The sequence below is a fragment of the Palaemon carinicauda genome, chromosome 38 (assembly GCF_036898095.1).
Source record: "Palaemon carinicauda isolate YSFRI2023 chromosome 38, ASM3689809v2, whole genome shotgun sequence".
Classification (NCBI taxonomy): domain Eukaryota; kingdom Metazoa; phylum Arthropoda; class Malacostraca; order Decapoda; family Palaemonidae; genus Palaemon; species Palaemon carinicauda.
In genome coordinates, this window is record NC_090762.1 from 31,512,487 (window position 1) to 31,526,655 (window position 14,169).

The 14,169-nt window shown below is 40.7% G+C and overlaps 1 pseudogene; it reads right to left on the reverse strand.

Annotated features, from left to right (window-relative positions):
- The window catches only part of LOC137630528 (AH receptor-interacting protein-like), a 305,169-nt pseudogene that overhangs the window by 21,300 nt on the left and 269,700 nt on the right, over positions 1-14,169 (reverse strand).

The window sequence follows — 14,169 nt, forward strand, 5'->3', positions numbered from 1 at the left end:
GTTGCAATGATATTTGCTGGATTGGACTTGCTGCAAGTAAAATTTCATCTTTAGGAGGGAGTAAATCATACAACCAATCTGGCTGATATACTGACGCCGGATATGTCAATGCGCACACACACACACACACACACACACACACACACACACTCCCTCACTCACTCAAATTTGCTGATAATACTAAATTGGGCATAAGTGCTGCGTACTCAAAAGACGAAGAAGCCTTAAGAGAGGATCCGATGAAGCTAGGAGAATGGTCCAGAAAATGGCAAATGCCTTTCAACTGCAGGAAATGTAAAGTTATGCACATAGTTTATAGTAACCCACAATCAGATTACTCACTGCTAGGTAACGAAATAGCAAGTGAGGACCAGGAGGAAGATCTCAGTATCATTATCAGCATGGATTTGAAGTTCACCAAGCAGATCATAAAAGCTGAAAAGCAAGCACAGGAATTAATAGGCTACATAAAGAGACCATTCAAATACAGAAACAAAGACACTATACTACAGCTGTACACATCACTAGTAAGACCCCATCTAGAATACGGACTCCAAGTCTTGGCTTCAAGTATTCAGAGGGATATAGATAGATTGGAAGCAGTATAAGCTAAGATCACGAAACTAGTTCTAACACTAAAGCAATTTAGATATAAATGGAGGATGGAACGTTTGAACTTATTTTATCTACAAACTCGACGACTAAGCTGACAGCTAATAGAGGCATTCAAAATTCTTAAAGGAATAACAAATGTAGATTACAGCAATCTATTCATGCTTAGCGCAAATCAGTCCAGAGGTATCGGATACAAACTGGAATTGAAAAGATACAACACCACTCAATGTGGCAATTTCTTTACATACAAAATAGCAAATACTTGGAATAGACTTCTAGCGGAAGTAGTAAACAGTAACACGGTAAACAAGTTCAAGAATAAGTTAGACAAATTCATTAGAACTCTCTAAAGGCTTAAACTAAATCGCTCTGCTAAAGAGCAAATGGAGTCTTCTAGTGCTTTGTGGAGCCCAGCTGAGCATTTGGTGAACTAATCTCTCTTAAGGAGTGCGAAGAGCATGCCCAAACCATCTCCATCTACCCCTCATCATGATCTCATCCACATATGGTACAGTACTTGAGTAATCCTCTTAAGAGTTTCATTTCTAATCCTGTCCTGCCCTTTAACTCCCAACATCCTTCTCAGGGCTTTGTTCTCAAATCTACTAAATATATTAGAGATTGTTTCATTGTCATACCATGACTCATCTCCATAGAGTAACACCGATCTCAACTAAAATGATAAATAGTCTGATTTTTATATGTAATTTCAGGCAATTTGATTTCCAAATTTTACTTAACCTAGCCATTGTCTGATTTGCTTTATTCAATCTTTCACTATTCTATGCATAACAAAATCCATAAGGATAAGGAACATAGGTGACAATACATTCCCTTGGAGCACTCTGCTGTTCACTGGAAATTCATTTGATAGGACTCCACCAACATTAACTTTGCACTTGCTATGCTAATGAACAGACTTAATGAAATTTACATATTTAAGAGGAATTCTATAATAATGCAGGACTCTCCACAAAATTGGCTGGTGCATACTATCAAAGGCTTTTCAGAGTCCACAAATGCCATCAAAAGTGGATTTCCATATTCTATATACTCTATGCATTGCTCTACAACATGCCTCAAAATGAAAATTTGGTCAGAACAACTTCTACCTTTTCTAAATCCTACTTGTTCATATCTCAGCTTTTCATTAATCTTTCTCTCCAGTGTCTTTAGAATAAGCATGCTATATATTTTCATGATAACTGACATAAGTGTGATGCCTCTGTAATTACTGCAATCCGTCAGGTCTCCCTTTTTTGCCATTTTCACCAACAGTCCTAATTCTCATTCATCAGGCTTTGCCTTTTCATGCAACATTCTACAAAATAATCTTGTAAGTATTCTGGGGGTCACTTCATTTTTAGCCAGTATCATCTCACCAGTTATTCCATCATAACCAGGAGCTTTCCATCTCCTGAGTTTTTAATGATAGCTTGGACTTCAAACACACTGAATTCACTCATGAGCACATGAAGGTCTCCATCAGCTTAGGTATATCCATCAAATTATTCCTTTCGTATGTCCTATTCATGACCTCACTGAAGTGTTTCATTCATCACTGCCTTTCTTCACCCTCCGTTGTTATAACAGATCCATTTCTCTTCTTCTTTGCCCCCTTAAAGACTTCATTAATAATTCTATGAGCAATTCTTACACCATAGCTACTTCCTGAATTCATAGCTTTGTCAGCCTCATCTGCTTTCTCTCCAGTCATTCCAGGTATTTCTTTTGAACTTAATTTTGAAACTGGAATACTTAGCATGCTCTACCTTGTAATTTTCATTACTTCTCGAAAAATCTCAATAATCAATTTCTGTCTTTGTTTCCTTTTTATAGTATCCCACGTATCATTTGATATTCATAGTTTTCTCCTTGTAACTGCATGTCCCAAAGCTTTGCTACCAACTAAATGATATATGTTCTTAATATCACTCCATTCTTCATTAATTGTCTGTTCTTCATCTCTGAAAGTCTCTAAGGCTGCAAATTGATTCCTACACTCAATTGCTTTTGCTTCTCTGTACTCATCTTCCAGAAGCTTAGTTGTATAAAACTTAGGTAGTATACTGTATCTACATTTCTGTTGAGTGCTTTCAGTTTTAATTTCAGTGTGGTAATGAGGAGCTGGTGATCACGACCAATATCTGCACCTCTATTATTATTATCATTATTATTATTATTACTAGCTAAGCTACAACCCTAGTTGGAAAAGCAAGATGCTATAAGCCTAAGGGCTCCAACAGGGAAAAATAGCCCTGTGAGAAAAGGAAATAGGGAAATAAATAAACGATATAAGTAATGAAAGTTAAAATAAAATATTTTATAAACATTAACAACATTAAACAGATATTTGATTTATAAATCTCCAATGCTGTACAGAAATCCCTTGATTGTGGTCAGGAAGTTTGTATGATTGGTCTTGATTTTAGTGCTGCCTTCGACCGTGTTAATCATGACGCCCTTGTTTTCAAACTCAAACAGTTGGGAGTGGGTTTCTTAGCATCATTATCAAATTTTTAAGTAATAGATCGCAAAGAGTTGTTGATGTACACCATAGTGAGTATAGGAATGTGATATCTGGTGTTCCTCAGGGTAGTGTTCTTGGCCCATTACTTTTCATACTATATACACATGACATGTGGTTTGGTCTAGAAAACAAGCTTGTTGCATATGCAGACGATGGTACTCTCTTTGCATCAATTCCATCTCCTGAATGTAGATCTGGGCTTGCTGAATCACTTAAATGAGCCTTATTAGAGATCTAGCTAAAATTAGTGCACGGTGCAAATTATGGGTATGAAGTTGAATCCTAACCAAACTCAAAGTATGATTGTAAGTAGGTCAAGGATGGTGGCTCCTCAACATCCGGATCTCAGCATTGATAGTGTTTCTTTAACTTTGTATGACTCTTTTAAAATTTTAGGTGTGATTCTCGACAGTAAATTCACTTTTGAGAATCACATTAGGTCTGTGTCTTCTTCAATTGCACAAAAAATTAGCTTATTGAGAAAGTCTTTCAAGATTTTTGGTGATCAATCTATTCTGAAAAAGTTTTAATTCTTTCATTTTACCTTATTTCGAGTTTTGTTCTCCTGTGTGGTCTTCAGCTGCTGAATCTCATCTTAATTTGTTAGATAGGAACTTACAGTCTATTAAATTTCTTATTCCTGATATAGATATAATTCTCTGGCACCGTCGTTCAATTAGTTCATTATACATGTTGCATAAGATTTTGTATAATTCTGACCATCCTCTACATTCGGATCTTCCCCGACAGTTCAATCCTGTTCATAATACTAGGTATGCAGTTGATTCTAATAGTCAGACCTTGAGACCAAAGCCAAGGTGGATGGACTGTTTCAAGGATGACCTTCGATCAAAAGGATTAACCGGTGATGATGTGTGGAACAAAGGTAGATGGAGAACGCTGGCCAGAAACATCGATCCCACATAGAAGTGGGAAAAGATGCAGACAAAGAAGAAGAAGAAGAAAAGGACTTATGCAAGCGTGTTCAACATGAAAACATTTGCTGTGAGTTTGAACTTTTCAAGTTCTACTGATTCAACTACCCAATTAGGAAGATCATTCCACAACTTGGTCACAGCTGGATAAAACTTCTAGAGTACTGGGTAGTATTGAGCCTCATGATACAGAAGGCCTGACTATTAGAATCAACTGCATACCCAGTATTACGAACAAGATGGAACTATCCGGGAAGATCCGAATGTAGAGGATGGTCAGAATTATAAAAAATCTTATGCAACATGCATAATGAACTAATTGAACGACAGTGCCGGAGATTAATATCTAGATCAGGGATAAGAAATTTAATAGACTGTGAGTGAATGAAGGTTGCAAAGTGTTGGGGGCAGTGAAGGGAGTGGTAAAGAATAGAGGGTTGGGCATGAATGTAAAGAGAGTTCTGTATGAGAAAGTGATTATACCAATTATGATGTATGGATCAGAGTTGTGGGGAATGAAAGTGACAGAGAGACAGAAATTGAATGTGTTTGAGATGAAGTGTCAGAAGTATGGCTTGTATATCTCGAGTAGATAGGATTAGGAACAAAGTAGTGAGGGTGAGAATGGGTGTAAGAAATAAGTTAGCAGCTAGAGTGGATATGAATGTGTTGAAGTGGTTTGGCCATGTTGAGAGAATGGAAAATGGCTGTCTGCTAAAGAAAGTGATGAATGCAAGAGTTGATGGGAGAAGTACAAGAGGAAGGCCAAAATTTGGATGGATGGATGGATGGAGTGAAAAAAGCTATGGGTGATAGGAGGATAGATGTGAAAGAGGCAAGAGAGCATGCTAGAAATAGGAATGAATGGTGAGCTATTGTGATGCAGTTCCGGTAGGCCCAGCTGCTTCTTTCGGTCACCTTGGATGACCGTGGAGCTAGCAGCAGTAGGGGATTCAGCGTTATGAAGCTTCATCTGTGGAGGATAACAGGGGAGGGTGGGCTGTGGCACCCTAGTAGTACCAGCCGAACTCGGTTGAGTTCCTCGTCAGGTCCCCGTGCTTTGGTATATGTATGATTATATAAGGATATGGTGTCTGAAAGTATGGTTATTATTAGAGATGTGTTGCATACATTTCAACTATCCTTGCTCTAATCTGGAAGATGGGGAGTTACTTCAAAATAGAACTCGTCTGTAAAGAAAAGTTACTCATTTGTGAGGCTCACCTGTATCAAGTGTCCAATCCAGCATACAACATAGCAACTGCTTCACCCCAAAGGGAAAAAAGGAAAGGAGGATGGACTGGCATTCCACCTCTTCATCTAGACTTGTATAACAAATGCTATTGTAGACGACATTCTACTTGTCCTGTGAGGGAGATATACTTAGCATTCATATTGTTGAAAAAGCTACCCAAGCAAAAGGATTAAGGTTATGCAGGGACCTGTTGGCAGTGGGCAGCAAAGTTTGTCTGTTATATCAGACTCTTAACTTCAGGCCAAGGACAAATTCTTCTTGAGGGCTGGTGTAGATTGGATATTCCTGACTTCATTTAATCAAACCAGAATGGCGTGTACAGTACTTCCAAAGTCTGAATGGATCAGCCCAACTGAAGGTGCATGAGTCAAAAGAAGTAATGTTCTTGGATATCTTCGTCTATACCTTTTCTGCCAAGAAAAGAGTCTCTGGTGCTCAACAAGGCGACCTGAGATCTCTACAAAGTGTCGACGTGTCGTCACAGGACCGAGGAGAATGTCATTCTACATCCCACTAAGATGAGGGGTGTGGAATGGGTGAGGGGGCACATTCTGAGTTTTAGCAACAAACTCGAAAACAAAGGTAGATGAGACACTCCTCCATCCCTAAGTACAGTATGACTAATATTATGTGAAATGACGGGGAGTTTGCTGAGGTCAAAGCAACAAGAAAACTGTCATAAGTGTGAGATTTTTGTATAATGCCTACCTCAAAGCTTTCTATGGAGCCCTTTTCAGAGACCTGAGAACTCTGGTCACATTCCAGATGGGAGGTTTGAGTTTTCTTGGAAGGCAGGATTGCTCAAAGCCCCTCATAAGCATACACAATTTCCACAACAAAGAAAGGTTTAAACCCTTCAGTCTAAAGATATGGCTTAGGGCTGAGCGATAGCCTTTCACCCTTGAGATTGAGAGATTTTCTAGGAAAAGGTAGACGGGAAAGTCAGCAACACTACTATATTAGCTAGATAAAGGTTCCTACCAAAGAGGTACCCCTTCTATGACTTCAATCACAGATGATGGCCTACTTTGTCTGGCAGATGGCTGCAGAGTATCTGCAAAAGTGTTGATCTCCTGTGCACTGCATCGAGAAAAGCCTCTCGCTCAGAGGAGATGTTGGATAGTCTCCACCCATGAAGTGACAGGAATGTCAGAGTTGTGGTGCCTCTGCAGGTTAATAAATGTGGGTAGTTCTCTTGGTACCTTGACAAAGAGCATGATTAGGTCTGGGTACTATTTGGATTGTGGCCATTTGGGAACCATAAGGGTTATTCTGAGGTATGGGGTAGTCAGTACCCTGTTGACTACCTTCAAATCAGGCAGAAAACAGTGGAAAAGGGTAAATGTCTATGTTGTTCCATGGATGTTTAAATGCATTCCCTAATTCTGCTGACGGATCTGGGACCGATGAGCAGAACACATGGATTTTTTGTTGAGCTGTATAGCGAATATATCTATCGATGGGGTATCCCAAATATTGAAAGGCTCCTCGCCAGTAGAGAATGAAGGGACCATTCTACTCCTATTACTTGTACCTGATGACTGAACTTGTCGGTGATTATATTCCTTTTGCCCGGAATAAATCTTGATGACAGCTCCACTACATTGCCTAGTGCCTAAAAGTATGCCTACCATACCAACAAGCAGAAATTGTGTGAAAAAGTACCTCCATACTTGTTGATGTACGCCACTAAGGTGGTTTTGTTGCTCATCAATGCCATCAAACGGTCTATCAGACACTGTTGGAATGCTTGCAATGCCAGGAGTGCTGCCTTCATCTCCAACAGGTTGATGCACAGACTTTTCTCTTCCTTGACACAGCACTCCGAGGCAGTCTGACACTTCAGGTGAGTGAGCCATCTCTCCCTGAATGCATCTGTAAACAGCAAGTCCCATTGATAAGGTTCTTGTTTCTTAGCCACCAAGCCAGGTCATCTTAAACTTCCTGGTTTACTGGAACAAGATGGCAAGGGGGAATGCTGACTGCTGACCAGTCTCCTCAGGCACCACTGAATGAATAGCTGAAGAAGACGGCAGAGCAGAACAAGCTTTTCCAAGAACAAGAGGTGTCCAAGTAACTGTTGCCACTTTCAAATCAGAGGTCGTTCTGGGTGAGGAAAGGTTGTGCTATTTTCATGAGTCTGTTGATGTGATTGTCTAATGGAAAGCTCTTACTTCTGTCATATCTGTTAGCATTCTTCTGCTTGGGTGAGACTGGACTTTTTTTTTATCTACTACAATCCCCACATCGAGGCAAAAGGAGAGAAACTTGTCCTAATAAATATGAATTCAGTTCCCTAAAGGAAGACAAGATTAACAATCGTCCAGAAATCATAAGAAACATGTGCTGTTGACATGTGACCAAGCCCAGACGAGTGGGATCAATGAGTGAACATATGGGGGGACGGTAGACAGTTTAAAGCACAGGACTAACTGAAATAACTTCCCCAAAATATGAAGAGGAGGAACTCTTTGGAGGACTGATGAATTGGTAATGGAAAGTACAGTAGTTATCTTTCAGGTCCAGGGTCATCATGAAGTCATTACTCCTGAAGGCAACTCACTCGATGCTTGCCGTCTCCATCTAAACCAGGTCTGCAATACAAACTCGTGCAAGGGGGAGAGGTTGATGACCAGTCTCCAGCCACTAGTTAACGTCTCAGAGAGGAACGGACAACTGTAATATCCTTGAGAACCATTCTGTATGATCTGTAGCATGTCTTTGTCCAGTATTTTCCTCACTTTTGCATGAAGAAAGGTCCTTTTCAAAAGTCCGGATGTATGGTGTAGAAACCAACAGAATCTGAGTGAGAGGAAGACTACTGTATAGCCAATGAACGGGATGCAGTATCCGTCCTGAAGGACCTCTGCCATCCAATTCTAGGCTCTGTGATACTACCACCTGGCACATCAATTAACAAGTATCCCCCCACTTGCGACAGTCACAGGATGAGACTGCCAGCCCTAGCGTCCTCTGGCTCATCTCCTGCCCCTTCCTTTTCTGGCCTTGCCAGAGAAACAAAAGGGCTGAACAAATTCAGAGGCTCTTTGAAAGGAAGAAAGATGGAAGGAGCCGACCTAGCTCTCGAAGTTAAGGATGATTTTGATTAAGTTTGACTTCTGAGGTACTGAGATTATCGCTTACCAGGTTGATTTAGATCCTCCTATGCCTTGAAGGTGACAGCACTATGGGAAACGGAGTCCTGACTAGTTTTCTTCCACTTTACCACTGTCTTCAACTTTCCTATATGGGAAGATGGGTGGGGTTTGTTGAATCTAGCCGCTATTGAGTCCCTCTGTATTAACACCCAGTTGGTCCATTGGCTGATTGATGAGACAGAACTTGATATGGAAACTTTTTCTGGTTCTCATGATTTGTCAGATCCCACAAAGTTACAAAATAAGCCACTTGCCCAGATTAGTGGTTCAACCAGGAGATTGTATGGAGGCTCGCTGTGGAGATTATTTCTCTATTGACACACTTAGATGCTGAGAAAATTGTTAACTATTTTGCAAGCCTTCCTACTGAAGTCCCTGGTGTTAGTGTTGTTCATAGTCTTTCTACAGAGGTCACTAATGTTAGTGTTGTTACACTCGCATCACAGATTAGAGGGGAAAGGATGACCGCCTCCTGGATACAAAATCTCCTCTGAGAGGATAGTGCAGGAGATGGATTTTGTTTGAGCGACTTGAAAGTAAAGAGTTGCTTGACTCAGAGTCCTGTATATCTACGCTGTCTGTCACTTCCAAGGCCAGTTCAGACCAGAGTAGCTCAAGGGCAACCTTTAAACATTGAGGGGTGCCAAAGTGCTGCTCAATGAAGGTCTTCTCACCCTTGCCTGGGGCTCTGGTTGCTCCCCCATGGTCAGTAAATTCATTGATAGGTTATAAGACTTTAATGTAGCTTAATTTGGTTTCTAGGTTTTCTATCTCCATTGGGGTAGGTCCTGAATTGGAAGCTGAAGGGTCCATTATTATCTTGGACTCCTTCTCCCTTGAGAGGGGAGAACTTGAGTCTAAGGGTACGTGCAGACAAGGAACGTGTACGTCTGGAACACGGGGACCAAGAACAAGGAGACCTAAAGTGTGAAGGGCAAGTGTGAGGATACTTTGCTTCTGGTGACCCATAAGGTGGAGATCTGCTACTTGTCAATCATACGTATGAAGGGGATTGTGAACACACATCAGATTGTGCTTGTGAAGGTACTTGTGCGTGCGGAGGTAATCATACACAGGGACAATCGTGCAGTGCACCCTGAGATGATCATGTGTGTGGTAATGATTATAGAGGTGACTGTGCTAATGGCAACGATCGCGGAGTTGATCGTGCAAGTGACGATGATCATAGAGGTGATTGTGGGCGTGGTAGCGATTGTACACATGGAGGCGATCGAGGTGGTGTCTCTGTGTGGTGATCATGCTCATGGTGTGTGAGATCATAATGCTTATGTACGAGACTAATCGCCTTATGGAGAAGGTGGAAGATGAGAACCTTGATCTACCTTCTTCAAGCATGAGAGTGAGGAAGGTTCTTGTTGCTCGAGGGGGATCATGAAGAGCTACTAGGAGTCTCAGCATCTCTATCAAATCTTTAGGGCAGCTTTTGATGTTCATGCATTCGGCGAGGAGGCCAACAAACCATCCCCATAATGTCCCGGGGCAGGAGGGGAATGAGAGTGACACTCTGTGCCTTGACCAACAGACCTTGTGCTTGGTCTCTTACAAGACTGAGCACTGATAGCATAAGCACAAATCCATGTACCTTGTACTTCAACACCTTCCTGAGGGTCAGATTTTGGTATAGTGCTGTTCCTCCCACTTACCAAGCAGAGGAACTGAGGATGACTGATTGGTCATCCTTTGATTTAGTAACCTCTTCTCTATCTCTCTAGTGGTGGTAGGTGTTTCCTGCGAGAAAAGTGAAGACACAGAAATAGGCAAGGTGACAGATGAAGGCGATCATGTGCACTTCTCTTTCCTCTTCACTAATATTGAAGATTTCTGGGCTGGAGGGGATATCTCTAAGGCAGAAGAAGAAGGTTTTTCCACTGCAGCAAGCAAGACATATCAAGGGGTGCCCCTTCACATCTCTCTTATGCAGGTGCTACAGCTTTAGAGGGAGCAACCCAAGACTCAAAAAGCTTCTCTGCTGACATGGCACTATTAATACCTTAAGGTCACAACTTACCAAGATTGAGGTCCTTGTAAAAATAATCCACAGCAGTCAATTATGAGAGGACATTGAGAGGGGCAGGCATGGGGGGGGGGGGGGGTAAAATTACCTTCAGTGATGGAAGGCAATACTTTTGTCTCCCTTCCCCTTTTAAACCTCTGGTGGACCCAGCTCTGGGGGAAGATGAAAAAGATCATGTTTCCTATCCAAAGATAGGAAGAAGCTGAAGAGTTACTTAGGCATCAACTTGGGTGTTGCCAAGTATGATATCAATAAATCCCTCCTAAAATTGTTACTCTTCTTAGTGTACTCCACTCAGGACACAGGAGGCCACTCTCTTCACTAGTCACAGAGAGAATAATGTGAACTGTTATGTCCCCTGTAGAAGCTAAAAGGTTGAGGGGATTTACATCGATCTTAACAGACCGGTCCATCCTTGGCAAGGTGTATGTCTGTCCAAAGAGCTGACATTATCAACAAAGAGCACAATACAAAAAACACACTGAAAAGAGAGAGCAGAAAAGCATTAGTCAGCTTAAGCAGGACATAGGAAGGTACATCAGTATACTACCACAGCTGAAATCAAAGTGAGGATTGCTCCACCTGTCAGGTGTGTGAGGCAAAACAGCCATACGTCAGGGAACTATGTTTACCATGTTAAAAGTTTAACAGCCGTTTCAGTTTCAGCTCTGCTGAAGTCACACTCCTATTAAAGGTTGGGGATTTGTATTACGTGTAGGAACAAATGACATTCATAAAGAATAACCTACAAATGGTTTCTTAAATCTCACATCTGAGTTTTGGACATGATCTAAAAACTTTATTACAAAATTGTCAAACTGAGCTTAAAAATAATCATACCAATGGTAAATTTCAGGTCCTTGGGACAATTTACTAAATTATCTAAGTCTGGATACCCTAAGCCTTCCTTAAATCCCATTCCACAGCAGTGATGTGGCTTCCTTTCTCTTTTTCCATTACTGTCTTTTTCATAAGCTTCACGAAGGGTTTTCGACACCAGTGGATATGGTGCGAGTAACTGGAAAAGAAAACTATTTAAGAAATACAGTACTGTACACAGAAGAGAACAAATATCATACATCCAATAAGTTTTAGTCACCAATGTATGCTCAAGTCTAATTATTTTTTTAAATGAAACTACTGTAATTGGTTTTAATGCACAGCAATTTCTGTAAAGTACTGTACTGTAATCGATTTGTTTCAAATGTATAAAAAAATTATTTTAAAGTACAGTAATTTGTATCTTTTATATATAACTTCTGTATAAAAACCTGAATCCTTTAATGTATGTTATTGAGTTTAGCAGCCGTTCTGAACTTACGATTGATATCCTTAGTGTGCTCTAATCCATTAAAGAGGGAGTTGTGTCAAAATTATGCATATGAGAGATATCAGTGATATTTCCTTTTGTAATGCTCTTTTTATTTTTTCACTCTAGATATCAATCATGCTTAAAAGGAAGTACATCTAGTATTTGCAAAAATCAGCTAAGCTTATGATGGAAAATGAAGAGTGAACGAGAGAAGGCAACGCCAGCTTCTCTAACAGTTCATGAGGAAGGAAATTCAGAAGGGGTGAGTACCACACAAGTGGGATTTTCTTTGTACCTGGATTTGTTCTAAGAAATTTCCTCCGATTATGATAAACTGATTGGTGAAGTAAAATAGGAGAGGATTACAAACAAAGGGGAATTTAGTTTACCAAACATGGCAACAGCAAGTACCTGGCATGTTATGACACTAACCCCCCAAATAAAAGAAAAATCTTGAACCAATTTCTTAATTGTAATGTCAAGAAGTAGGGATATTTCTTTTCAAAAGAGGGGACCAAGAACCTAGTAAACTCTCCTAAATGAACTTTATTAGCAAAGTAAATAAAAAAAACTTTAAACTGCTACAGTACCGTATAAATCTCAAAATGATATTTATTTGCATTAAAATGCTATCTACTTAAAACATTTAAATTCTGACTGATAGCATTACTTAACCTTTGACTTTTAACCTAGAACTTGGGGGGGGGGAGGTGTTTGAAGAGGTAGTAAGTGTAACTTAAAGGACTGGTTTGTATAGTTAGAAATATGTTATTTTCATTAGTAAAATAAATTTTTGAATATACTTACCCGATGATCATGTAGCTGTCAACTCTGTTGCCCGACAGAAATCTACGGTCGGGATACGCCAGCGATCGCTATACAGGTGGGGGTGTACACAACAGCGCCATCTGTGAGCAGGTACTCAAGTACTTCTTGTCAACAAGAACTCAATTTTCTCCTCGGTCCACTGGTTCTCTATGGGGAGGAAGGGCGGGTCCTTAAATTCATGATCATCGGGTAAGTATATTCAAAAATTTATTTTACTAATGAAAATAACATTTTTCAATATTAATCTTACCCGATGATCATGTAGCTGATTCACACCCAGGGTGGTGGGTGGAGACCAGCATACATGTTAACAAAGAAGCTAAGTATCCCGTATTTCATTTTATTAGTTATTCAAAAATAACATAAAATAAATAAGTACCTGGTAAGGAAGACGACTTGAACCATTACTCTGCCTTTATTAAGTACGTCTTCCTTACTGAGCGTAGCGGTCCTCTTAGGATGCTGAACGACTCTTAGGTGCTGAAGTATAAAGGGCTGCAACCCATACTAAAGGACCTCATCACAACCTCTAACCTCGGCGCTTCTCAAGAAAGAATTGACCACCCGCCAAATCAACAAGGATGCGGAAGGCTTCTTAGCCGACCGTACAACCCATAAAAAGTATTCAAGAGAAAGGTTAAAAAGGTTATGGGATTATGGGAATGTAGTGGCTGAGCCCTCACCTACTACTGCACTCGCTGCTACGAATGGTCCCAGGGTGTAGCAGTTCTCGTAAAGAGACTGGACATCTTTGAGATAGAATGATGCGAACACTGACTTGCTTCTCCAATAGGTTGCATCCATAACACTCTGCAGAGAACGGTTCTGTTTGAAGGCCACTGAAGTAGCCACAGCTCTCACTTCATGTGTCCTTACCTTCAGCAAAGCAAGGTCTTCTTCCTTCAGATGAGAATGTGCTTCCCTAATCAGAAGCCTGATGTAGTAAGAAACTGAGTTCTTAGACATTGGAAGAGAAGGCTTCTTGATAGCACACCATAAGGCTTCTGATTGTCCTCGTAAAGGTTTTGACCTTTTTAGATAGTACTTAAGAGCTCTAACTGGGCAAAGTACTCTCTCCAGTTCGTTCCCCACCAAGTTGGACAGGCTTGGGATCTCGAACGACTTAGGCCAAGGACGTGAAGGAAGCTCGTTTTTAGCAAAAAACCGAGCTGCAAGGAACATGTAGCCATTTCAGATGTGAAAACTATGTTCCTGCTGAAGGCGTGGATCTCACTTACTCTTTTAGCTGTTGCCAAGCACACGAGGAAAAGAGTTTTTAATGTGAGGTCCTTAAAAGAGGCTGATTGGAGAGGTTCAAATCTTGATGACATAAGGAACCTTAGGACCACGTCTAGATTCCAGCCTGGAGTGGACAACCGACGTTCCTTTGAGGTCTCAAAAGACCTAAGGAGGTCCTGTAGATCTTTGTTGGTGGAAAGATCGAAGCCTCTGTGGCGGAAAACCGCTGCCAACATACTTCTGTAACCCTTGATCGTAGGAG